Source organism: Mustela nigripes, chromosome 5, assembly GCF_022355385.1.
Source record: "Mustela nigripes isolate SB6536 chromosome 5, MUSNIG.SB6536, whole genome shotgun sequence".
NCBI classification, from domain to species: Eukaryota; Metazoa; Chordata; class Mammalia; order Carnivora; family Mustelidae; genus Mustela; species Mustela nigripes.
This window is the reverse complement of record NC_081561.1, coordinates 58,975,534-59,000,916: the sequence shown is the minus strand read 5'-3', so window position 1 is coordinate 59,000,916 and position 25,383 is coordinate 58,975,534.

Genomic DNA, 25,383 nt, shown 5'->3' with positions numbered 1-25,383 from the left:
TCACATGGGTCTGGGGAAATAGGGAATTAGTGTCCCACTGGTGGAAGTGCAGTTGGGTGCACTCATGCTGAAAAGCTAGCTGGGAATACTCAGTCAATGAAAGGTGTTTCTGCCTCATGTCCCAGCTGTCCGCTCTTTCACCTGTAGCCCAGTGAATTCATCCTCTAGGCCCATAAGGGAGTAGGTAGGAGCATGTTCACCACACATGGTTTGTGGGACTGGAAGGAAGAGGAAATCCTTGTGTAGACAAGGAGGGGAAATCTCGCTATGGAGTGCTGTGTTGCTGAGAAGCATGGTGTGTTGTGATATATCTTAAGAATATGGTGATTAGTCAGGGGACGGGGTGGAATAAGAAATAGAATAAGGTTCATAGAGCCATGTCATTTATACAAATATTTGCACCCTTAAATATCACACTGATACTTAGAAGTATATATACAAATAAAACACTTTAGAGTGCTTGCCAAAAGGGAGAGAAGAATGGGGGCAAGAAGTGGGGAATCAGCAGAACCAGGGCTAGGCCCTGCAGACTGACCAGTGACCAAGTGCTGTGAGCAGAACATTGTTCTCTGCAGCTGTAGTCCATGTAAAGGTGTAAGAGCAAGAGAATTCGCCACCTGTAAAAGAAAGGTCTATGCCTCCCATCTATTTTGACATTGTACACATGCAAATTTGGGAGTGATTTATTCTCCCAAAGAGATGTTGGTGCATCTAGGAGGATTTGACACATTAGATCTGACAGATTCTGGCTATGATTAACTATGTCTCCAGCACTTTGCCTGTTTACATTATATTTTAGGGAGAACTGAGGCCTAAGGTAGTTTGAGAGTTGGTAGTTGGAAAACAATGCTTTGTTAAGCATAAAATTTATAGCAAATCTTGGTCATTTTGAGAGGGTTTAACACCAAACAGGTAAATTGGAGAAAGAAGTAGAAGTCCTCACTTGAAGACTGCTACCAAGGAAAAAGAGATAAAAGAACAATAATAAGAGATATAACACTGGGACGGACAGAAATTTATATTGTTCAAGTTTTACTGATCTTAAAATTTTGCCCTGGAGAAATACTATTTCAACATTTCTTTCTACATCTTGTTAAGTTCCTTTCCTATAAAAGGAATTATCCTTACACTAATTCATTTCATTCTCTAACAACCCTATGAATGAGATATTGTAAACTTTACAGAAGAAAAAAACCTGAAGCACAGAGAGGTTCAGTTACTTTCCCTGAGCCATGAAGGCAGAAAATAGAGAAGGACTCAATCCAGACATGGTTGGCTCTTTCCAATGCTATATACCAGAAGGTATTTGAGATTAACTATGCTTGTAAAGAGACTTTTGACATTATAGTATGGTATGCAGGATTCAGTGCAGGAAGACAGAAACTACTCTGTATTTTTAAGTGGAATGGGATTTAATACCATGAAGTTGTTGCTTAGGAAATCTTTGTAAGTGTTGGAGGGGCAAGCTCACAGCTGCACGACCAGAAAGGATTCCCAGAACACTGTAGAAATGAATTGCCAGTCAGGAAGATGGGGGAAGGTAGATCAGAAGGTCAGAAACCATGTCAATAAGGGAATCAGAAATCAGGAAGCCATATCAGGAAGCTGTTATCATCACCAATATTGCTTGTAAACACCCAAGAATCTAGTTATCAGACAATGGAAAGCTGGTTTCAGCCAGTGAAGTTCTTCAAATGGTTTTCCAAAACCATGTAAATGGAATTGGACCCTGTATCTTTATAATCTTCCTTACTAGCAGAAAACAGCCAAAAGCTTCTGGAAGGAGGCATCTATCTCATTTCTGCACCCAATGATAGAGCTTAACTGTCATCTAAAACTCTGCCTGAAAGGGAGTCTTGGAAATGAAGTTTTTGGTCCCCCAGACTTTGTAGTATGGGACATCCACTAGAAAGTTGACATTGCTTGTAAAGAGACTTTTGTTATGGATGGTGAGTCCAGCAAAGGCATAATATTTATTTGAAACTCAGAGGTCATGCCACTAGAAGTAAGAGAGTCAACTTTCTTACTTCTTAAACTCAAGAATGTACTCCCTGCCTGAATCCTGTAAAACCATCATCATCTATATCACCTGCTAGCAACATATCAAATAAAATAGACTTTATCAAATAAAATAAAACAGTAACTAAGAAAAAGTCATCCTCAGTGTTGATCCAAGTGGAACCTCTAGAAATAAAAAGTACAGAAGTACAGTCATTAGGGAAAAAAAAAAAAAAAAAAGAACCAAAAATCTAGAACCTCAATGATTGGTTAGACTGCAGATTAGATACAGTTGAAGAAAGAATTGGTGCATGGGAAACAGGTTGAAGAAATTACTCAGATTGGAGTCCAGAGACACATGGAGTTGGAAAACATGAAAAAGAGATGAAAGGTCATGGAAGCTAGATGCCACATGTAGGAGCTGCATAGAAAGTCAACTCAGAGGATGGGGAAAAATATTTGGAGATAATTGCTAAGTTATTTCTAGAATTTATTAAAGATATACATGTCCAAGTAAGCTAGCTAAAAATAAATCCATTCCCCAGGACACCAAAGACAAAGACAATATAACAAAAATAACTGCAAAGGAAAGATAAATCACTTTTAAAGGAGTAACGGACTGATGGTAGACTTCTCATCAACAACAATGAAGGTCAGAAAAACATGCATTAATAGTCTAAATGTGTTGAAGGGAAAAAACCCCACCTAAAATTCTATTATAAATTATCATTTAAGGAAGAAATCCATAGATTTTTCCATTAATGCACTAAGACTAAGAGAATTTAAAACTCACAGAGCCTCACTCAAAGATTTAAAGGACAGACTCTAGGAAGCAGGAAACTGAATCTATTAAGGAGAGGAGGAGACACAAGAAAAAATGGTACACAGGAAAACCTTTGTTCAATGTGTCACTCAGCAGGTTGAAAGAGTCACAGAGCAGGTAGAGCCCTGAACTCAGCCCTCTGCCTGGCCTGTGGCTACCTCCACAGCCTTCCTCCTCTGGGCCCTGGCTGCCAACTTAGCTCTAGCCTCCGTCAGCTCTCTGAGCTGGGGCTGGGGCTGTCACACTGCCTGCCCATCTGCATCCCAGCTCTGGCTCTGCCTTGCTCTTGCTGGGACCTTTTGCAGTCCCAGAACTTTGACTTGTCCCTGCCTCCTGTTCAGCTCTGGGAGCAAGACCTGCCCCTGCCTTGCCACAGGCCACATGCTATGTCCTGCTGTGTCCAGACAATATCTTCACATGGCAAGAACTACCACTTATGGAGCATCTGTGAATCATCCTCATGTTAGACATCTTTGGGCAAATTGCTGAACCTCTTGGACTTTAGTATTCTTAGCTATAAATGGGGCTAACAATAGTACCAAATTTCTAGTGCTGACCTGGGGCTCAATGAGTTACTCTATGTACAGCACATACAACAGTACCTAGCACAAAGCATGCACAACATAAGTATTGGTTAAACAAGACTTAGTTCTTTTTTTTCATCCTTTTATTTTGATATTTCACTTTTGATTTCACATTTTCAAGAAATGTTCTGAGAAATTTTGCAATAGTAAAAAGCCACTTATTGTTATGGGGGATATTACCAATTTCTTCTGACTTGTGTCATTCAAAAGTATTAGCAAGATTTAGTTCTTCTTAGCCCCATGTTACAAGGTGGGGAACCAAGGCCTAGAGAGGCTCAGTAACTTGCCTGAGGCCACACAGTGAGTGGCGTGGGCCTGGCACTCTTAGTGGCTAAGGCCTGTGTGCATCCCTCTTCTTCTGCAGTGATGAGCACAGTGTCAGTGGCTCCCTATGCCCAAACGTTATCATCATCAATGAGGCCAGTGCAGACTCCAGCACTCACAAATGGGGCAGTGACTCCAAAACACAGCATTGTGCCAGCCTAGGAGGGGGTCTTGTCCCAGGTCCCAGAGTTTTTTGGAGTTTTCTATATCATGTCCCTGTAACTGACCATGTTTGGTTTTGGGAACAAGCGTGGGCTGAGCCACCACAATGAAATGGCAGAAAAACCAGACAAAGTGCTCCTACCAGACTGGAATGCTCTCTCTCTGAGAAGTGGGAGGAGGGGGATGTCTACATGAATTTAAGATTCGGTGGGCGGGCGGGTGGGTGGGTGCCCTGTGACAGGCAGCAGCCAGTCTAGCAATGAGGTCATTGGTTTGGCTGGAGTCCTGAAGCAGGCTGCCCACCTGGAGAAGGGGTAGTGTCCGCCACCCTGAGCATCCCCTGGGGCCTGGAAGCACTAGCTAGGGATCTCCCCTCAGCCCGTAGGAGCCCCCTCCTCACCCCCTGGCTCATCTCCATAGGAACTTGACTACTACTAAAGAAGCAGCTTGAGCAAATGAGCAAGGTGCATGAAGGTACTCCTCAGACATGCTTTGAGGCCTGGGAGTCGAAGGCAGGGTTTGTTTAAATTACCCTCTGCAGGAGAGCCTTCCACAAGGGCCTCTGGGGCCTCTAGGATTGAACCCTGGCCTCTTTAGGCGCTACTCAGGGTCGACCATGCTTGGTTTACAAGTAACACTCTGTGTGAAACATTCTTCATTCACGCCTCACCACTTGCCACTCTGGGCTCACTGACTACACTCAAGTCCTCCTCCTCCCATATTCCTGGTAGACTGTCTCAAAGGGCTTTGTGAGGGATCAAACACATAGAAACATGCAGATGTCCCAGAACTAACAGCTCTTATTATTGGGAGATGGGCAGAATAAAGCAGTGGTGGTTATGAGCCTGTCTTTAGAGTTGGGCAGTCTGGGTTTGAATCCCAGTTTTTTAATTCTCAAAAAAAAAAAAAAAAGAATCTCCCAGTGCCTCAGTTTCCTCATCTGTCAAAGAGGGATAAAAAAAAAAAAAAATGCCTACTCCCTGAGTTTGTTATGAGGATGAAGTAAGGCAAGGTGAGTAAAGAGCTTAGTACCAAGGTGGCACAGGACAGCCTCGGCACATAGAGGGTACAGTGACAACGGTGATCACGTTCCTTGAGGAAACTGAAGCTTTGGGAGGTAAAGTAACCTGTCCAAGGTCACCTGGCCAGTAAATGGCAGAACTGGGACTGGAACCAGGTTTCCTGGCTCTCCCTTAGGAGCTCTTGCCCAGCTCCTGGCCCGGACCTTAGAAACCCCTACCTCCTCCCATGCCCAATGCCCGAGAGCTTGGTCTTTGTGAGGATAAGATGCAAGGACCTGCCTGGCATCCTGAAGACCTCTTACTCTGAGCCTGTAGAACCCATCTGCACCCAGGAGGCAGCATCTTGAGGTCGTTTCCGAAGAGTGAACTTCCAGTTGGGGGAAGATACCTTGCAAGAGAAGTGGGTCTTTAACGGGGAATATTCTCTTGAAAGGATAATGTGACTAGAAAGAGAAGGGAGCTGCGATGGGGAGAAACAGAGCAAGCCTCTGGGCAAGGTGCTGACTGGTGTGGGGTGGGGGGCGGCTTGAGGAGGAGCTGGAGGAGGCTTCTTGGCCCTGTGGCAGAGGCCGGGTAAGGGGCTCTGTGCTCAGCCCCCGCTCTGAGAGTCTATCTCCTCACTCTGGGAAGCCAGCGGAAAGCTCTACCTGGTCTGTGCTCCTCGGATTGTTTCCAATTGCCATGTGGAACTGCCAACATTTTCCACATTAAGAACAAATCAAAAGAGATTTTTTCACTGAGCATGAGTTAGTGGAAGGGAATGAGAGCAAATCAAATTCATACAAAAATAGAGGAAATTAATTTTTAAAAAGCCCAACCAAACACCCTGTAATTTTCAGTGATTTCCTTTCAGGGAAACTGACCACTGTCACTATAAACAAAGCAGAGAATAAATAAATAAAAAGGAAAAGAAGGTTGTGCTTTTTTCTTTTTGCCTCCCTGATGGATGGTTTATAGAGGCCTCAGGATAAAAGTCAGCCTCTAATTGGTCCCAGATGGCACCCGCCTCTGCCCCTGCTTCAGTGTTTCCCTGTGCCTCAGTCCAGGCTTGCCAGACATGCTGGTGGTAACGGGAGCTGGACCCTCATCCCCCAGCGGTGGCTGCGGCCAGAGGGAGATGGGCCATAGAAAGTCAGGGTCACAGAAACCTCGTTACCACCGTGGAAATGACAGGCTGCCGGAGCCGGTGCCTGCGTCTGGCCCTAGGACGGGCACGCCTTTCTCTGGAGGTCCCACTGCCAAGGAGAAGGCCTGGCTGGGCAGGGAGGGCTGGTCCTGCCGATGCCCCACCGGTATTGTGCAGCTACTGGGAGCGGGCTCCCACCCTTTCTGAAATGACATGGGAGGTTGTCACAGTTACAGCAACCATCTCGTGACATCTCTGTTTCTGTGGGATTGGGGATGAGGTCGGCACGGACTGCCTTCAGCTGGCATTGCTGTCTCAGCCGGCACGACACCCCTCTGCTGCCTCTGGCTTCCCGGAGCATGTGACCAGGGCAGTGGCTCTGGAAGTGTCTTCCCTCTCCATTCCCCTCCCCCACCCTCAGCCCAGAAATGAAGCCCAGAATGCCATGGGAGTGGGTCCCCTCCAGACTCCTCGACAACTAGAATTTAGCAAAAATGGGGGCTGGACATGTAGCTAGATTCTAAACCTCTGTTCTCACCATCTTGGCTTCTCTTCTGACTATATTTTAGGGACTCTGGTATTTTCTTTCTTTATTTCTTTTTTCTTTCTTTCTTTCTCTTTTTTTGCAAGAGCAGACATTCTATTTGTACATGAGAAGACATAAGCCTTTCTCTATGAAGAATTTGAAAATAAGTTTTCATTGCTGAATCTCTCTTGCAAAACAAATATCATGATGAGTTGGGGTAAATGAATCAGAAACAGATGGATAAAATTTATCTGCAATACACAGAATTCCAACCCAGAGGGAAGGGGTGGGGAGGGTAGCCTTTGGGGTTTCCATGATCCCAAATACAAGGAATGGGGCTTGAGCCACTTGACTGATCCAACTAGCTAATCTTGGGGCACCCAGTCCAGCATCAACAGAGACGTGTGTGCAGCTCTCCAAGGAGCATGGTTATCAAGAACACAGAGCTGCTATCGAGTTTCTAAAACGTGGCTTCTGAAAATAAGCTGTTCTAATTTACAGTATATCTTCTCCTAACTACTCCCCTGGAGCACATGGCCCCATGGAAGATGGAAATTATTTTGGAGATAACCAGTTGCTGGGTTTGGCATCCATTCTGCAACAGTTACATGTGTGGAAAGAGGCCCTGATTGGTGGGGTGGGCGTGTGCTGGGTAGGGGGTTGAGGGGGGAGTGGGGCAGGGGCACACATAAGTGGTTTCAACAAGAATGCAAAAATACTATATTTTGTGACAAAGTTGCTCCAGGGAAAGCAGATTGTTCACAAATCGGTTACAGATTTCCCTGAAATATGTTGGGACTTCCATGCAGAAGAAAGGGAGTTTGGGGACCAAAGGCATTTGGGGTTTTCCTGAGCTCAAAAACGGGCATGGAGCTGGAGACAATGACTGGTCCCAGCAGTGGCCCCCGGGCCAGTCCTCACCCTTCCTACATGCACGGCCATGCTAGGTCGCATGTCTGCAGGGTGGCTTTGCAGGATTCTCAAGAGAGACCACTGTCCCCTGTTCCCCAGTCTGCCCTGTGGGGTTGTTAGTCTTTCCATAACCAATCTGAACATGTGAATACCACTGCCATGTAGCTATCTTCATCATTCTAAGGAGGAACCTAGTTTCCAGTTTAGGACATGGTGTTCTGAAAATGACACCAACATGAAAAGTGACTGGGGATCAGTTTGTCTTGAATTTACTATTCGACCCAAAATTTCTGATATTCAATCACAGACCCAACTGTGGTACTTCCCAGAAAATAAAAGGCATTAATTAATTTATTAGTTCACCCTTAACACTTCTGAAATGGGACTCTGTTTTTATCTTGATATCCTTAGTTTGGCAAGGGGCAGTGGCATCTACTCAAGCAGGATATCTCAGGTTCCTCCTTGAACGTTCCTTCTTTCTCGTTCCTTAAATCTGGTCCAATAGGAGCCCTGGAGGTTTAAGTAGAATCCATATACTGCCACTGTCCGCCTCCAGGCCACCAACATCTTCTGTGTGGACAACTTTAATCACCTCCAAGATGATCTTCATCTTGTCACTGTCACTCACTGTCCACTCACTGTCCCTCCTGTCCTTTCACTCCTCCATCCTCCACACAGGTGTCCCAGGGACCACTTTCTTCTCAAAATGGAATTCAGATCATGATGCATTTTATGCATTTCTCTGCATAAAACTTAGTGGCTTCCTACTGTAGTTAAAATTAAATCCAAACTTCTCACCGTGACCTTTAAGACCCCGCACAAGCCAAACTTTGCCTCCCTCAGCTACCTTCTATGTTCCCTTCTGCTCTCTGCTCCGTCTTCCCTGGACATCCACTCTCAGTTCAAGTCCCTCACAGACACATATCACTGGCCCTTTCTATTGCTGCCTTTGAATCTCTCAGCTTAAACCTCTTCTCCTATTTGTTCATAGATAATGATCCAAAACCCCAAGAGCTTAATGTAAGTTAGCCGTCAATTAAAGTAGCAAATAGAAAAGTTTTCTGGCTCTAGATCAGATATTCAGTCTCTGACCCTTGTTAATACAAGGATGAAGACTGGCATGTGTGAGCACATACATTAACACACAACACATGAATTAACACCTGATCCTGGCAAGGACTTTGCTGATGAAGAAGGGCTGATAGGAACAGGGCTGGAGTTCATGAACAAAACCTACAATGAAAAAACGAACTATAACTCTGGATCCTACTAGCGCAGGAAACCCTGCCATAGTGGTCCTGTGAGCAAGGGCCTCTCCCCTCTTTCCGGACAGGAAGATGAGAACCCTGGGACACCTACTGGGCTGGCGATATGTAAATTGGTGAGCATGCACCGGGTAGGCAGCACAGTGACAACCAATCCAGACTGATTCTCTGGAGCATGAAGAAGAGTAAAAGCACACCAAGAGGAAGGTCTTATTTAGGACACAGGAGGGCAGAGGGGGGCTCTTAGGGCATTTGGGTCTCTCTTCCATTACTTATCCCCATTACACAACAATGCAAGCTCTCCTGGAAACTTTTAGACATTATAGAAAATTTAGATCTAGGAAGAACAAATCTAGAGTACACTAATGTAAAGACAACTATTGCTGTATTCTTTAAGGACTGATTTATTTTGGAGAGAGAGAGATTGTGTGCGCACATGAGCGGGGGAGGGGCAGAGGGAGAGGACAGAGAGAAAATCTCAAGCAGCCTCCCCACTGAGCATGGAGCCTGAGGCAGGGCTAGGTCTCATGACCCTGAGGTCATGTCCTGGGCTGAAATCAAGAGCTGGACACTCAACTGACTGAGCTACTCAGACACCCCAACTACTGCTATTTTGATGTTTTTATTCTGGCCTTTTCTCTGTGCAGGTTTTTGGTGGTGGTGATAGTATACTCTTACACAGCAGTCATCATACTGTTATCTATAGTTTTCTGTCCTGCTTTTTCTATTTAATCTAAACATTTTCAGGTTATTACCTACTCACTGAGAAAATTGTTGCTAGAGGAATGAATATACCCAAGATTTAGTCTGTCTTTCCCCTATGGATGGGAATTTATCTGTAATAGTTATTACATATAAAGCAATGACTCACAACTTTTGTATGAAAGATTTAGGACAACTTTTCAGGATTAGATGGATTCTGTAAGAAGGGCTAGCTACTTTAACCTACAACTTCACATTTATTTAGTTCATTGTGGTCTGTAATATTTTTTAAATCTCTCTTGATCTCCTTTTGTTTTCTCTCAGATTCTCTATCAAGTAACTTCAAATAGTTGCAGGAGTTTTCATCAGTCTGTAAGTGCAATTCCTATCACACTTACAGCAAAATAAATCCTTTCTCCCATTCTTCCTAGGCACACAACCAAATCCATTTCCTGGTTTCCCTTGCTGGGAAGATGTGTCATGGTTGAGTTTTATCCATTGGAATATGAGATGAAGTGAGCCACCCTGCTTCCAGGCCTGGTCATAGTCTCCCATGTATGATCCATCACATTTTTGTCCTTCCAGCAACTGGATGAACAGGCTCTAGAGGTTGACAGAGCCATGAGAGAGTAGGAGCCTGGGTCCCTGAATGACAGGGAGGAGAATCACCCTGCCTTTCTGAACAGCTGCCCAGAATTATTTATGTGGGTAAGAAATAAACTTGTATTGGGTCTATTTTTTACAACAGTTTACTCCATACCCACAAATACAAGTTGCAAATACAGCTCCACCGACATTAATATCTCACTTTGTTCCAAGTCCCTAACAGTATGAGTGTAGGACCTCATCCCCCTCGCCCAGGTATTTCTGGAGGTGCTGGGCTTATGTGTGCACAGGAACAGTTCTGCTCACCCCATCCACCAGCCTCACCAAAGAATCCTCTCTCCTTTTGCATGGTGAATAAAGTACAAGAGTTATTGGCCCCCCCAAGGGGTGTGGCCTTGGAGCTCACAGTTGGGGAAGTTCTCTGAGTTCCTCAAAGCTAGGTACTATCAAAGGCTCCACCTGGCCGTAGGGTTGAGGCACCTCACCTGAGCTGTCCTCTGGGAGGGGGTCCTGGGCTCAGGTAGAACCCACAGGCAGCTAGATGGAGCCAGAAAGTTCTGAAGAGCACTAGCCAAGGTAAATGCAAGGATAATCAAAGGAGAGATCTCCTTAAGCCTCCTTATGGAGAGACGTGGTATGGAGAGCAATGACAGCCAGAGATAGCTGGCAGAGGAGCAGGGTGAAGCAAAGGTGGAATGCACATTTTGAATTTCTAGGAGCTCGAGAATAGGGCCTGTGGTCCTGCTCATGGGGTCTTGCAATGTGCCAAATCTGTTTAAATATGTGCTACAAAATTATAAGGCCTATTTCCTGAGCTGCCTAATTAAGGGGGGAAAAAAAAACCCCACATCAATGACTGGGTCATAAAAAAGCTTCCTTTGTGCCACTGTTCTTGTTAAGGAGCCTCTTGCTCTGTGATGGTCCCACCTGGATAGCTCCAGTCTGCCTCTGGCACAAGTGGAGGTACAGGGAAGCGGGCACATCCCAGCTCCAGCAGCGCAGCCAATCCAGGGCTAATTCCTCACCTTCCTGGGCCCTCGAGTTCTGCTCTGTCATGGGGACAAAAGTGGAAACTGTCTTAGAGGTACTGGGAGGACTGAATGGATTACTGCCTCAGTTACATATGCTGGAAGATAGCTATTCTTGTAAGATGCAGGCTTTCTCTGGCTGAATTCTGCAGTGCCACATACATAGACTTTGATCTTATATTTACCAGACACCTGAACCAAGTACAGCAACTGCCCAATTTGAAGAGCACTTTTATGCTTTATTTTTATTCCATTTCAGGGTTTTTATTTTCATTAAAAAATTTATACAGGTCCAATTATTTTTTTCAAACTAGGACCTTTTTTTTTTTTTTCTTTTTTTCCTGGGCTTTGGGAAAAATCTCTGGTTTGGTTCACGACAAACTTTGAAAACTAGCATTTGGGTTTGGTTTAGGTTTGGTTTAGTTGGAGAGAGCAGCTTGGGCTGATTTGGGTGCACAGTTTGGCTCAGTTCAAAGCCTGCCCATGGAATTCTGATTCTCTCTCTGCTGCTCGCCAGAGCATGCACCAGGGAGGACAGTGGTGCCCTGGGGACCAGCACATCTGCATATCCTGCAAGCTGCTGTGTCTTTGGCTCTGCATCAAAAAGCTATTTGAAAAGAGGGGCACACGAGCATTTTGCAAGGTGACCATTTTAGAGGTCTCAAAACCAAGCACCTCACATCGCAGAACCCTGACAGAGACAGTTTTGTTTTGTTTCATAGGCACTATGTAAGTGCTTTATCCAAAGAACCCAGAGGCACTTGGAAGTGACAGCAGCAGAATCAGGTTTCAACCTCAAAGTTCAGCAGATTTCACGTTAAGTTCACGTCCACTAACGAATGCTAGCTTCCGGCCTCACAGTGTTCGAGCATCACCGAATTTGTAGAAGATGTTGAAGTCATCCCCTGAAAAATTTCTTTTAGATCTATTTTCCCAATTACTTTGAACCAGAGAGGTTAAGTGAATTTCCAAGTCACCTGATAGCACATGAGGGAACAAGAAATACCAGTGAGACTCCCGATGTCTGGTGTCCTGCTTTAGCCTCCAGAATTTCCTTATCTTCAAGAGGGTGTCTATGTATCTGAATGGGATCCTTCGGTTCCCTGGTAAGTCCATGGTAATCCAACACTCGAGTGGATAGTGTTTTCTCATTTTGTTTTGGGTGTCTCAATAACTGAACAGAGATTCAGGTCCATGACACAGAGCAGCAGTTCATAAATGAATGCGCTGTGATTTCATTTACATAGCTTCTTCAGGGATAATTATTTCCCCCTGGGAGCCAAGTTTCCCCAAGCTCCACGTACAGAGGGAGGCCCATTACCAGTTAAGAACCCACAACTCGGTGGTTCTTGCTTCTGCCTGTTCAGGGAAGAGCTTGGTCCCCCAAGTTTCTGGGGGTCATCCCCAGAGACACAGCCCATGGTCTGTGGAGAAAGAGCTCCCTCTTGTTTGGGGCTATAAAAGGCTCCTACTGCTGTGCTGCCTCTAGATTTTGTTAGCAAGGCATCTTCTGTTTGCCCTCAGCCTTCTACCTTTCTAGGTCCCACCACATAGGAAACCTTGTGCATTTCAGAGGCGGCTGAAATCAGAGTCATAGCTTTCGAGCTCAGACCCTCTTCAGAACCATGGATTCCCTCTGACCCGGGAGGAAAGATCCCCTCCTCCCCTAAACTGAGCCAAGCTGGTCCCATGGGACTTTCTTGTCTATGAAGCTGTGCTCTTCCAGGTGTTCCTTGCTCCTTTGGTTGCATGTTTCTGGCAACCCTGTCTGCAAGCTTTCCAAACACATCCCAAGGAGTGTGAATTCCAGTTGAGGCCTCCTCTGCTTGTCTTGATTAAGATAAATGGTGGCTGTGGGTAAACGAAGCTATCATGAACTTAGAGCTTAAGCTATCAGTTTATGAGATAGAGTTAAGTCAGCCACATTAAATAAGTAATGAGAAAGTACACTGTAAACTCTAAGTGCTCTGCAGATAACAGACTGATTTGCCAAAAATCAGTTTGCCACATAATCTGCTTGCTGGTGTTTCCCATTTCACTGCAGTCCTTATTTGGAAGGGGTTGGAGGATCTGTGGCCCACTCCTGCCTTTGATCAGGTTGGATTACCTACCAACCCAAATCGTGTTTCTATTAACTACTTATAATGCTGACAATAATTCACACTGCATGAAATGGTTTCCACAGCCTTTGAGAGTATTTTTCTTGTTTTCAGTTCTAGTTTTGCTGAGGCTTTCTAAAGCCAATCCTTGAGCTGGCTTATGGGGTTCCAGAGATCCTGCTTTCAGAACAACAGTGGTATCCTCCCCTGCCCTTCATCTTGTCCCACAATTGCCCTGTGTCCTGTCCTCAAAAACCCCTGGGAGCAAATCCTCAACACATCCTCTCACACCATCATGGAACCTGCCAGCTTGGAGTGCAGCTCTCATTTCTGGAAAGTTCCAGGGATAAGATTTATTCTAACTGGGGTAGGCTGTCTGCAAAGTCGACAAATAATTTTTCACAGCCCCAAAGGTGGACTCTATTCTCCCGCCACTTGAATCGGGATTTTGTGGAAGTCATCAGGACATTCTGGAACTTCTGAGCTCAGGCATTAAGACAGCTTGTAGCTTCTGCTATCCTGAAACTCATCAGCTACCCCATGTAAGTCAGACTCTCCTCCAGGGTGAGAGGCTGCATCAGCTCTGGGCTGTTCCAGCAACAGCAACTGAAGGGCCATCCAGCCTCGGTGTAGTCTCCAGACTGCAGAACCAGAAGCAAATAAATGGTTCTTGTTTTAAGCCACTAAGTTATGGGGTGGCCCATTATATAGCAAAAGATAACTGGTACACCCTCCGCAACAAGCTGATTGATTACTCTGGAAGTCTGCATATGATTGACTTGAAACTTACAGGGAAGATGTGAGCAAATCTGCATAAGGAATTCAGAGGTCTTCTGGGAGAAAATAGAATAAAACCTCTTTTTTTCTTCCCAGAGATTTCAAGTTGTGGACATTAGCCAGGGTGGATCTAAAGTCTGTAAAGACTATAATCCAGTAATATGACAGTACAATAGCCTCCTGGAAAAAACCCAGCAGAGTGGCTGTGATCGGAGCTCAGCATACTCATTAGCAGCCATGGTGCTTCTTGTACTAAGACAGTAGCCTGAGGCAAAGGGACTCTAATACTCTAGATGGCTTGTTTCCACTGAGAACAGCCAGAAGGACTTACTGGAGTTTCCTTGACCCTTAAGGAGGGGGCGGGTGAAGGAAATGAGGGGCCTCAAGCATTATCCTCTAAGACGATACTGAAGGAGAGGTTATATTTTGACTCCCAGACTGTGAAGATTGACATTCCAGGTGTACTACTATTATAATTTCCCATCTTGCTTAATTTCCCATCTTAAGATTCTGAGGAGGAAAAATTGTTGGGAAAAAAAAAAAAACAGTAACAGAAGTCATAAAGAAATACCCTCCCATTCACAAGCAGTGTCGGTCTTTCCTTCCAAATACACATTGTGTGAGGGAAAACACAAAGAAATAATTTTTAGCATATGAGGAAAATTGTTCATAACATTCCTACAACCTAGTGTTTGAAAATATGTTCTTGCTTTCACCGAAGATACTAATGGTTAAAATATTGATTTCTTTTTTCAAACAAAGGCTCTAAAAGGTAAGTTATTTGGCTTTTTGGGTTTTTTTCCCCCCCAAATCAACAAATCAGAATACACCTCCACCTTGCTGAACTTGAACTCTAAACATGTGCTTAAGGGAGACAGGACTGACAGCCCAGGGACTTGAGGGTCCCATTAGCAGTCGTCCACCCCCATTACCCTGTCTCTCTGGATTTCCTTTCACGCCACGGTTCTAACACTCTTTGCAAAGAGAGCCGGCAGACAGATTCTGAAATTTGCATGCAGATCCTTCTTGATAAAAATGCTTCAAGATGTGGCTGGGAGGGCTGGGTGGTTGACTTCTGGGTTTTGAAAAGCCCTTCCTGGCCTCAGCCTATTTCTCATGCTGGAGTGTACTGACAGCGCTCCAGACAGAGGGACCCCTCACCTCCTCTGCAGCAAGGGGTTCCCAGGGGAGACCATGTGACCCAGAGAGTGACGTTCTTCAGAGCATTTGGAGGTCAAGTCTCACAGAGGTGGGGACGGGCAGTAAGACATTGCAGAAGCCAGTGTGTGAACACGATAGTTTTGCAAATCCTGTTCAGTGACTCTCATCATGGCTTGAGTTCATCTAATGTCCAAGACTGGACTTGGGGTGAAAAGAAGAAAGTTCACCCACCAGGTCACTGGGATGGTTGGAAGCTGGGTGTGCAAATCTGTCAGACCTTTTCCTTTAACTTCAGCTTGACAGGTTTCTAGGATTCTTCCACCAGACATGTCGCTCTAACACCAGGTTTGCTTAACCTGGAGTGATATTTCAAGCTGTCTGTTAGTTAGGGTGAGGAAAAAAAGTACATTTCTATTTTTATCCACCTCAAGCTGAAATTTAGCATTCGTTTTTTATTGAGATATAATTGGCACTTAACATACCAGTTTCTGGTGTACAACATAATTTCCTATTTGTACATATGGTGAAGAGATTGCCATAGTGAGTCTAGCTAGCTAGTATCCATTACCACAGCTAGTTTACAGAATCTTTTTTTTTATGATAAGAACTTTGATTTATTTTAAAGATTTGTTTAGTCATTTGAGAAAGAGCAAGAGAGGGCAAGAACAAGCAGGGGGAGGGGTTGGGGGAAGGGCAGAGGGAGAGGGACAGGGAAAGAGAATCTCCAACAGACTCCTGCAGAGTGTAGAGCCCCATGTGGGGCTTGATCCCATGACCCTGAGATTATGACCTGAGCCAAAACCAAGAGTCAGATGCTTAACCAACTGAGCCACACAGGTGCCCCTCTAATGAAAACTTTTAAGATCTGCTCTTTTAGCAACTTTAGCAACTTTCAAGAGACAATACAGTATATTAGTAACTATAGTAACCATGCTATACATTGTATTCCCATGACTTACAGATTTTACAACTGGAGGTTTGTACCTTTTGACCACCGTCACCCATTTCATGACCCCTCCTTCCTCTTTAAACAAAAGCTTTATCATCAGTAGAACTCAGATATATAAATATTTTTTATTTATTTGAGAGAGAGAGTAAGCATGGGGGTTGGGGGAGGAGAACAGAAGGAGAGGGAGAAGCAGGCTCCCTGCTGAGAGGCTGAATCTCAGGACCCTGGGATCACGACCTGAATCAACGGCAGATTCTTTACCTATTGAGCCACCCAGGCCCCCCTCAAAATCAGTTATTTTCCCATTTATAGTTGCATACGTAAGAAAATATTACTTAAGCTCATCACTAATTATTATCACAGTCCTCATATCTACTACTAAAGCTTGTTATTTAAGATCTTAAAGGAACACATATAAAACTATATCACATCCTCATACACACTAGGATGGCTCCTATCAAAAACAAACAAACAACAACAATAACAAACCTGCTTGAGGGAACAGCACTGATTCCTAGATAAATAAGGATGGCCCCTGAAAATCAGTTTTACTCAAGGGTCACACCTTTCAAACATTTTTATACAAAGCAAAACATGGAAGTATTATGGAGTAGAAAGCAAACTTTCCAGGATGTTTTGGGCCAAAATATGAAATGCTGAATGCATTTTGTGTATGTGTGGCTGGTTGTTAAGATAGGACTTCAGCAATTCTGGGGTTCACAGTGTCCTCCCCCGTGTTAGGGACAGATACATCCTTTACAAATTTGATAGGTGCTTGAGTACCGCAAAGGAGGAAGGCCTCTGGTCCCTCTCTGGCTCAGGTCACTTTAAATTAGGGAGGATGCACAGAATGGTTCAAAGAACAGACATTTTCACAGGAGGTAAACTTGGGCTCAGATATGAGCTCTGCCACTTATTAGCTGTGTGGCTCTGGGCACAGTACCCTGGCTCTTCATTTCTCTACCTGTAAAACTAAAACAGCAATACCCATCCCACCACATATATACCTACTCCACCACATATATAAAACATCCGGTCCCTACAAGGGGCTCAATACCATCGAGTTTCAAAAAAGGGCATCCAAGTTCTTTTCAGTCTGTGGACCCACTCTCCTAAGGATTTCGTGGCCCCGGGCCCCAATTTTCATCTCACCTCCAGCACCCCAGTCCAGTCTGGAGGGATGGATCTATAAGACAGGCTTAGGTGAACCAAACCTTCTTCCTCTTTCTCAGTCGGCCCCTGGAGGACTCCAGTCTTTCTGGCTGTCTCAAATGCTTCCACTTTGTCCACAAATCTGAGCGGACTGATAACAGCTTGGCGAGCTCGTGTAGGGTCGCTGAGTTGAAGCTGGGTTATCCCATCGGCACCTCAGAGAGGCCTGCAATCCCCTGGCTTCCACCCGCACGCCGGAATCCCAGCACCCTAAGTCCGCGGCCCTGGTCCCGAGGCAACACACGGCCAAAGAGGAGGATGCCGCAGATGCCCAGAAGAGCATGCAAACCTGTTCCCACCTGGTGCACATGAGGCACGCATGGCGCATGCGTAAGGCACGCAGTGTGGCACTCAGAGCGCATGCCCGAGGCACGCAGGGGGCACGCACAGGCAAATAGACACACACACAGCGCATGCCTGAGGCATGGAGGTGCTACGCACAGGCACGTAGGGGACAGGCACCCGGCAGGCTTTCCTCCTACTCCTGGCTTTCCAGGAGGCTTGCTCGGGGACCGCGGGGTGGTCGAGGATCCAGGAGAGGCGGGAGGACCCAGGACATTTTTGACAGGTCCCGGGAGGAAGGTTCGGGTGGTGGAAGGGAAGCCAGCAGCCTGAGCGGGTCTGGAATCCGCTGCGTGCCTGGGGCAGTGGTCAGGTCAGGCCAGGGAATTGGGCCAGGTAGGAGCACTGGAGGACAGTAGAGCAAATGGAAGAGCCCCATCTCCTCTCTTTTTCTCTTCAGACCTCTCAAAGTCTGCATTAATGTGGTCCCAGGGCACATCTTCTTGCTTCTCACTGTTTCCCTATCATACTCTCAGCCCTAGACATTCTCCCTTGGAATGGGTCCTCTCCTGGCTCTGTCCCATCCTGGGCGGCAATAGATCATTGATTCCTCAGTTTCCTGCCCAGGAAAATAGGTCTGATTTTATGTCTGCCTGGTGGTAGTGAGAATTGAAAGAGGAAATAGAATCCAAGTCTTTGGACCCTGCAAAGCTGTGTAAAAGCCATTGTCATTTGCTATTTTGTTGCCATTGCCACCATGCCACCTTCTGGGGAGCTTTCATAATCTAGAACAGCCAGTTCCCCACAGTGGCTTTGCTGACTGCCTTGGGCCTTCTGTTGGCAGTCCCCCCACAGATGGGGAGATGGGGAGCACAGTGTTCAGCACACCAGTCCAGAAAGGGGGAGGCTCAGGCTCTTCCTCACTGAGGTCAAAGGATGGGCTGTAATCAACACATGTTGGATGTTTCTCAAACAGGCTCAGTGACCTAGTGTTATTAATAGTGCAGAGTAAGAGTATAAGCCCTATATTTGTGCTTCCAAGTTTGAAAAGCCTTTTCATCAGTATTATTTAATTCTTACAGCAACATTATGGGGCTAATATTATCCCTATAATAATATTCCCATTTACTGATGTAGAAACTGAGGCACAGAAAGGTTAAGCAACTTACCTGGGTCACTGGATTTTTTTTTTTTCCCTGTTCATATTCCTGATTGTAAGAGCCTCTGTAGTTGGATAGGGGTAGGCAGTAAAAGAATAACAACTGAGAATATCACCATAGATAGTGTCTGGTCCAAAAGTGAGGGTGTTCAGTTTCTTCTGAAAGCTTCCCTGGTTGATAAGTGGGTCTAAACTTAATGATACCTGAGTTGCTGGGGCTGGTGTGGAGACCAAGGACCATGCGAGAGACGAGGCTGGGCGCCGGGGGCGTGCTCAGAGGAAGTCCTCAGTGGCCCCACACATGTACCATTCTGTCAGCAAACCAGCGTGATGTCCCAGCAAACCCTTCATTGGTGTTTTTGACCCTGTGATACCCCGTATCCCCTACTCCCTGCCTCCTAGAGCCCTGGGAAGAGAGGAGACTCCAGTTCAGCCATTCTGAATAGGGTGGTACAGGGATGCGTTGAGGACTACAGCTGGTATTTAGTAAGTGAGCCAACGGATGCCCGACACCTTGTCATTCTGCAGGAGATTGTAGGAGATGGTCTTATAAAATGAGTTGTCCCACAGCCCACACAATTGTCAAATGTCCAGCTTTTACAGTAGTTCCTAGAGGTGAAAAGCCTGCTTTTACTAGAACCTAATAAAATTATTTTTGCATGGTTTTATAGTACATTAAATTTTCCCAAGAATGCAACCAATACATAAATTAAGATGGTACTTCAACAAAGTTCATGATTTAGTTAAAATTTGTCCCCACTAGAAATGCTGCCGGTGGTTTTGGAATCCTAGTACCACTCACCTGCATCCCTCTGTGTTACTGGCGTAACTGGCACAGGGGTCCATTCACAGGTGCAGCTGTGCTCCCTCGGGGTTTTCAGGAGAGTCATGCCTGGGGATTTGTCTATGGCAATACCCACTAAATTATCATCAGTCACTTCCTTTTTGTTGGAGTTGAGTTGCTGACCTTTAAAAATTTTGTGTGTACATACATAGTACCTTTTCCTTTCATTTCAGGATAGTAAAGGAGCATTATGAAATATTTGAAATACAGAGGAGGCATTGCATTGGAGAAGGTTGAGAATCCCTGCTCTGAGCAAATAGCAGTTTGCTTCTTTTGCTGAGAATCAGTATTTCAGGTTCAGAGACCTTGACGGTCACCTAGCCCCATCCCTGCCTCCAACCAGTGCTCAAATCTGTGTAGTTGGAGTAAGAGCTCAGGACTTTCACACACCTCTGCTTCCTTTCTCCCTTCTGTAGTGTGACCCCTGTGGAGTTCCGGGATGGGGCAGAGCAGAAGATGGGCCTGGAGGACGAAGGACCTAGTGAGCCTTATGGATGTTGGCATGAGGCATTGTAGATGCTTGGGTCCAAGAGGCACTTCATATGACCCCTTAAAGCTCTGGGCACTAGCTCGGTGGCAAAACTTGGACCTGCATTCCAAGTAGAAATACTCTCCTAGCAAAGGCTCAGTCTGTATCAGGGATCCCAGAAATCTGGGCTCCACCAACTACTAAACAAACATACCGCATCTCAGAACATGTCCTGGTGTTGGAGTTCTGAATGACTCTGTGGGCATCTGATTGTCATGAAGCAGGGGGCTAGGTGGAAATCAGTACATAGAGGCATTGAGGTCAGCATGGAACTCGAGAGCACCTAAGCGAAAATGTCTATACTTGGTGGTTTCTTTCAGAGTCCAGGGTCTCTGGCTCCATATTCTAGGATAAAGGGATTGTCAGAAGGTTGCTTTAGCCAGGGTTGGCCCATATTTCCACTGAGTGTCCTCAAAGCTGCCTTGACAGAGAGAGACAGGAAGTCCAAAACACTGGGATGAACTCCAGCTTTGGCATTTTAACCCGGTTGCTTTGCCGCACGCTGCTACCACACTCCATCCTTCCCACTGCCCCCTCCACCTCATGAGCTTGCAACTCCCTTGTCCTGTCTTATGCTCTATGCCCTTTCCGCTGGGGGCTGGGCAGCCTTACTCCACCTACTTCCCGCCTGCCCACCATCCCTGGCTGACACAGAGCCCTCTGTCTTCCTGTGGAATGCAGTAGCAATCCTGAGCGTGGTGTTGGACAAGGAGTCCAGCTCCCCCTATAAACTTTTTATAGCTTAGGAAAATAAACATGTGGTTTAAGGTCTTTGCATATGCAGTGCTCACAGAGTGTGAGCTTGCTTTACAGAACGATGAAAGAAAATATTGGTAGAGCTAATAAATTTCTGAGCCAGCCAAGGGACAGTCTTCCAGAAATCTCAGGGCGGCTTTGATGGTTTGGGAGATAAAAAGAGGAGTTACCTTTCCAGCTGCCATGCTGCTCAGAATGGACCCGCCTGTGTGATGCAGCCAGCCTCCTGAGTTCCCCAGGGTGGGGGGCGGGGATAGGCATTTCCCTGCTGCTGGAGGGCCCTTGGAGATCGGTTTCCAGATGAGGAAGCAGGGTCCAGAGAAAGTGGGGAAAGTGATGCCGGGTCACACAGCTCATTAGAGTTGGGGGCCAGGGTGCTTTTCATTTAAATGGCTCTCAGGTGTCCGCTGTGCCCTTGCCGGGGAGATGGGGGAAAGCAGAGAGCATACGCGGTGGGCGGCGGCATGTGCTGCATGACGCAGGCAGAGGGGAAGGCTTTTAAGGGCCATTTCTGAGGTTTACTTCCTGGGTTTGTGGAGGAGCAGAGACTCTGGGAGGAGGGTGAGTGACTAGAAGGTTTCCAGCTGGAGCACTGGGTAGTAACAATAAAAATGATAATAAGCATCGCTCTTGCTACCGTTTATGAAGCATTTACTCTGTGCCAAGATGGAAGTCAACCCACTGAATCCTTCTAGCTTGGAGAGACCAGAACCACCATCCCTATTCTGCAGCTGAGGAACATTGCATGCCACTTTCCCCCAGTCGCCTGGCAGAGCTGGGAGTCAGACCCAGACTGTGTCACACCTCCCCCGCCTAAGCTCCCCTAACCAAGGCCCCGGACACCATACACCTGCTCAGACAGCCTGCAGCAGCAGGTCATGGGAAAGGCAAGAACAGATGTAGTTCAGGTGAGTTTGAGGACCCCACAGAACTGTCAAGCAGGAGATGGGCGTTGGAGGGTGGCCTGTGGATTTGGGCATCATGTGCTGGAGGGTAGATTCTAAAGCCAGAGGGGTGCTGGAGAGTTGGGTGAAAAGCTGGAACACACTATGACAGACAGGAGCTCCCAGGACACTGACGGTGGCTCTGGCCTGGCTTCTGCTAACTGGAGGACATACCACAGCAGGCTGTCACTGCTCAGAGGGTCATGGTTCTTAAGTGATGAGAGCCCTTGCTCTCCAGTGAGAGAAAGGCTCTCACATGACCAACAAGGACATGGGAGGGCATGCACATGTCCCTCTGCCACTGTGCTTCTGGAGGGACTTATTCTTTCCAGACCAGTCCAACAGTATCTGAATCAAAGCATCCTAAAATGCAGCATGTTTCTGGGTCCAGAATATCCTCTTTTAGGAACTGATTCTGAGGACATAATCAGGGACATGCATGAAGATCGGCATCACAGCATTATTCTTATTTGTGAAAAAGTCACAAATCATATAAATGTCTCACTATAAGAGACCAAACAATGAAATACATGTAGTCAATAAGATCAAATCATCAAATAATATTTATAACCAACAATTTTGACATATTGTTAAATTTTAAGTGACAGGCCATGAACAGTATAAGTAGCTCGAGATAATTTCTTCTTTTTTAAAAGATTTTATTTATTTATTTGACAGAGCACAGCGAGAGAGGGAACACAGCAGGAGGAATGGGAGAGGGAAAGCTCTCCCGCTGAGCTAGTGTGGGGAACTGGATCTCAGGACTCTGGGATCATGACCCGAGCCGAAGGCAGAGGCTTAATGGCTGAGCCACCTAGACGTCCCTCAAGATAATTTCTTGTAAAGAATGGAAGCATATACAGATTTCAGTGCCCATGCCATGTGGTTTGTTGGCTTTTCTTTGGATGGTGAGATTGTGGGTGAGTTCTCTCTTTCTCAGATATTGCAAGGTTGTTTTGTTTTTTAATTGGAGTATATATTTTTTTGTATTTTGAAAGAAGTTCTTACTGTAAGGATTCATAATAAGTAATATTAGCAGGGCACCTGGTAGCTCAGTCAGTTAAGAGTCTGCCTTTGGCTCAGGTCATGATCCCAAGGTCCTGGGATCAAGCTCTGAGCATAGGACTCCCTGCTCAGCATGGAGTCTGCTTCTCTCTCTGCCCCTCCTCCCCACTCATGCTGTGTCTCTCGCTAACTCTCTCTTTCTCAAATAAATAAATAAAATCTTTAAAAAAAAGTAATATTAGCAAAACTTGCCTGGTACTTATTTCATGTCAGGCACTGTGCTAAGTACTTTGCAGGGATTCCAGAATTGAACTCCCAAGAGAATTCAGGTGAAGGAACATGTAGGACTCCAAGCTCTGCTGGCATTCCTTCCAGCGTGCAAGGCACACTGTGGCTCCCAGCAAGCAGCACCCAGAAAAAAAAATCACACAGGAAGATTGGGCTAGTTGCCCAGGATCACAGAGCTGGTGTGTGGCAGGGCTGGGACCTGAAGCCAAATCATCAGTCAGCAGGGTCCGTGCTCTGACCCCATTCTCTAACCGCTGCCTGACACTATCACTCCCCAGTGAGGCAAACGGGGTCCCCATGGCCCACAAGGATGTGGAGGATATGCACATGCTGCTGTTGGTAGCAACGGTCCTTGATACACCTCGATCCCCTGAGTGCCCTTTAATGACAACGCTTAGGTGCCATGTTCAGTGAATGAATGAATGAATGAATGAAAAAAGAATGAATGCACACATGCAAATGACAGGCCCCACTTATTCTCCAGAATATGAAAACAAGTTCTCACATGCTTTTTGCTAGATTTGAGCATTACCATAATGGGACTCAAGGAACCTTTCCCCCCGCCTGAGAGCAAGTAGCTTAACTTCTTACTTCTAGGAAATGTCTCTGATTGCTGAGACATCCCTGACTTCCAGCATCCTGGGAGAATGAAGTGTGGCTTATGGCTTCATGTCTCTGTCCCCACCAAGGGCATTCACCAGCTATCGTAGATTATTGCCTTGGTAGTCTCCAGTGGACCGTGTCTCCCAGAATTCACGCTTTCATGAGTTCCTCCCAAATTGACTTGTGTTGTCCGAGTGGCCTGCTTTGGACGCTGAGACATTAACAAGTGTGAAGCAAGCCAAGTCTTAGTAAGTGTTCGCACATCAGGCTTGTCTTCTCAGCATGGCCTCTCTTGGAGCCCAGCCACCACACTGTAAGGAAGTCCAGCCCAGAGGCCATGGGAGAGAGGCTCTGTGGGGAAGAGGCCATCTTGGACATTCCAGCCCCAACCAAGCTCCCAGGTAAATGCAGCTTCTGACTGAGCCCAGCCAAACTCCCGTCTGAGAACAGTCAACCAGGTGATTCAGGAGAAAGAATCCATGGTCGTTGTTTTAAGCCACTAAGTTTTGTGTTTTGCAGCCATTGGTAACTGAAATAGTGGCATTACTTACTTACTGGATGGCTCTTGGAAACAAATCCGCACACCCTTATTAAGCACTTGCTATGTGCCTGGCACTATGGGCTGATAATGAAAGGTCCCTGATTAAGAGTTGTGGACCTGGGGAGATGAGACTGTCGCATGCAGTCAGACTGAAGGAGCATCCAGGGCTAAACTTGCTGCATGAAGAGGGAAGACAGCTGACTTCCCCACTGGTTCAGCAGCAGGGAACTGGCCGTAGCTGATCTATTTGGTAAGCGGGATATGTTGACCACTTACTTCATTATAAAACCATCTTTTAAGTCCTCTGGATCCCTGTGTTGCTGCATGACATTCTGGTCACAGATCAAGTGATTCCCTGTGAACCATTTGCATGGGCCCTGGGAACAAAGAGGAGAGATGAGATGGGGAACTGAGTGGTGTGCTCATTTGTGTGTGTACCATGGGCCCATCAGTGCTCTTCAGGGGACTCGAGGGGAATATGTTTGTGCTTCTTCTGAGCTCTGGCTGTGACTGGCCTGCTCCAGAGGGACCCACAGCCGATTACATGGGAGCTGGCGAGACTCGGACATCACCTGACCTGATGTCCTCAATGTCCTCGCTGTAGACAGGAAGAAATGCAGGCCCAGAGATGGGTAGTGCTCACTGGAAGGCACACAGTGTTTCTTAGCTCCTTCATCACTGGCCTTCCTGGTAACCAGAGCTTAACTTCCCACCTCCTGCACGTTCCCTCTTCCTGCCCCGCTCCCCACACGCCATCCTATCCCCACCCAGGACTGGCTTTGGTGGCCAAGCCGAGCTGGGCTGCAGGAAACAGCTTCAAACAGGGTCCGAGAAAGTCCACCCAACTGAAGCAAAGCCAAACACATTAACCCCCACTTTCAGACAATACACAAGAAACTGCACATGTGTGGAGAGAATATCCTGCTTAAAACAAATCCTTTAAAGGTATTCTGAAGCGACTCCTTTAGGAAGTAGACAGCCCATCGCTTTGCTCTCTTTCTTAGTGTGATTTTTTTTCTGGGTGCTGCTTGCTGGGAGCCACAGTGTGCCTTGCACGCTGGAAGGAATGCCAGCAGAGCTTGGAGTCCTACATGTTCCCAGGTGTTCCGTTTGCCCCACCTGGACTGAAAGGGGGTCACTTCTTCCTTTGCTTCCT